Source organism: Pteropus alecto, unplaced genomic scaffold (genome assembly GCF_000325575.1).
Source record: "Pteropus alecto unplaced genomic scaffold, ASM32557v1 scaffold333, whole genome shotgun sequence".
Lineage (NCBI taxonomy): Eukaryota > Metazoa > Chordata > Mammalia > Chiroptera > Pteropodidae > Pteropus > Pteropus alecto.
Window position 1 is genome coordinate 1,731,228 of NW_006433879.1, and position 2,472 is coordinate 1,733,699.

General features: G+C 48.5%; 1 protein-coding gene across 3 annotated transcripts in view; it reads right to left on the reverse strand.

Annotated features, from left to right (window-relative positions):
- CXCL12 (C-X-C motif chemokine ligand 12) overlaps positions 1–2,472 on the reverse strand; it is a 16,616-nt gene that overhangs the window by 13,015 nt on the left and 1,129 nt on the right. The window lies entirely within an intron of this gene.

Sequence of the window (2,472 nt, forward strand, 5' to 3'; positions counted from 1 at the left end):
GCATGGAGATTATCAAGGCTGGAGTCAAATGTGGCTTTCATTGCCTGTGCAAGGACCCTACAGCCTCCTAGATTGTATTACATCTTTGTTTGCTAATTCACCAATTTGCAAAATGCCATAATTGACACTCATTAGTGTAAATTAGCAAAGGGCTTCTGCAGAATCCACCCTCACCTTTAAGTCTAGAATTGCAAACCCTGGGGGGATGGGAAGGAGCTGGGATTTGTGAGGGGTTTTTTCCTGCAGATTTTATCCCAGCCCTACTTAATAACCTAAATTATTTGAATTTGTGGATTCTTTCATTAGGGATTAGATGTACGTCTGAGAATATTTAGTCCAGAATTTTTTTCTTTTTTCTTTTTTAAGTGCTCCTGTTTACAGAGCTCTCAGAGGCCTCCTGGTGGTTCTGAAGTTCTGCACTTTTGGGCAAGAGAACTGGGGAAACTGCAAGAAACCATGCAAGTGAGAGACTTCTTTTTTTTCCTAAAGGCTGCATTCAGTTGAGAGATGGCATGACCTGGGTACAGCAGCCTATTGAGCCACCAAGTCTGGGAGTGAAAAGCAGACCACCCCTCCTCCCCAAAACAAAATGCGACACCATTAAAAACAGAGGAAGAAAGCCTGACTCCGGGCACTCAGTTGACTCTGGTTGCTGGACACCATCAGGGCAACCTTCACATGACCCCTCATCTAACTTCAGAAAATTTACATTAGGGCCTGACTTTAACAACTGCACCCAGCCCCTAAATGAGATGTCTGTATTGCTCTGTAACCAGATCACCTGGGAAAGCAGCCTCAGGGCTGGGGGCTGGACAGCCTGGGTAAAGGAGGAGACAGTCTCCCCTCTGAGTGTCCGCCTCCAGGTTTCTCTAGAATTCATGGGTCCTCCTGAGCTGAGCAGAAACTCGGCAGGTGGTGAGGCAGGATAGGCCTCAAACCCAGAGCAATAGGGAGCTGGAAGGTACATGATATGAGTACTATAGTGAGTGGAGGCTGCTGCTCTCAGTGTCCAAGAAGCTGTTCTGGTTCCACTAACCACACAGTAAAGAACAGGCCATAAATGAGAGCCTACTCTGGACTCAAAACACAGGCTTTCTCTTTTTCTCCTCTTTCCCCTTTCATCCCCTGGTATTATCCATTCCTTCAAAGGCAACTCTTATTCCTGCTCCCAGGACCCAGTTGCCTTCCTATCAAGTGTGGAATTTCAAAAGGTTTTCTAAAGTGACAGAGCCACGAATGCCTTTACGAGAGAACTTAGCACTGTGTCCACCTGCTGTCCTTTCTTACAGCTTTTTTGTCAATATTATTAACTTTTCCAACTGTTTTGGATGTGACTCCATATACAGAAAAGATTCCTGGTTAGCCCAGGTGTTACTGGGGGTTGGGACCTGGTGACCTTAGCTTTGTTTCAGAGCATTTACTAGAGAACCTTCCACTCTATGAAGAGACAGAAGCCCCAGCCACCCTCTCCACTCAGGCCTGGGAATGGGGCCTACCCTGAGTTTAACCCCTGGAGGCCCAGGCACTCAGGTGCCCAGCTATTTGGCTGAGGTTGGCCAGTGGAGTGAGGGCAGGAAGCTCTGAGCTTCAACAAGGGTGTCTCTGAAGTGCAGCTTTGGGACTCAGCATGGGTACACTGGCTCCAGGAGTTCAAAAAGTACATTCTGGCTTTGGCATGCAAGGAAAACCAGAGCAGCCTAGAGCCCGAGACTCTGCCCTGACCACTTGGCTGCCAAGAGAGCAAGCGACCAACCCTTCTCAGGGTCAGGAGCAGTGTGTAGATGTGCTACTCCAGGTAGCTGTGCCCAGGACTAAATGACCTGGATTCCCACATTCCAGGTCTTTCTGCAGCTCCCCAGGGGAGAAGGCAGCTAGAGGCTACATCATTTTCCCAGAGAGGTGCACAATGACACTTCCACTCTCGCTAGACTTCTCAATTATTAACACCAAAATCTGAGTGCCTCCATGACCTGTGGAGACACAGCTTAGCATACTTTTTCAGCTAGGAGAAAAATTCTAAATTGCCTTTGATCTGGTTCCTCTGCAGCTCTGACTGGCAACTTGCTACACTTTTAAAGAACACTTTCCGGAGATCAGCCAAGAACCCCTGTTAGCCCAGGGTCCCCTGTTTGGCCCAGTCCCATGCATGCTCACCTTACACACACTGGCCTCCCACCATGGCCACCACCTGCCAGGATGTAGCAAGGATCCTCCCAGAACCCAGCCTAGTGCTCCAGGAGCTCTGGCCTTGCAAAGACCTGTGCTGCACCAAGAGCACTCCGTGTCCTTCAGCCTTTCCCAAAGTTTGTTGGAAACTTCACAGCCAAGAACAGAATAGGCAGCATGGCCTGACTAACATGATTTTGTTTTGTGTGTTCAGAGGCAACAGTTTATTTTGGTTTGCAGCAGCAGCAGCAGCAGCAGCGGTATCCTGTGACAGGACAGGGAGATAGATTCTCTTAAGCTTCAAAA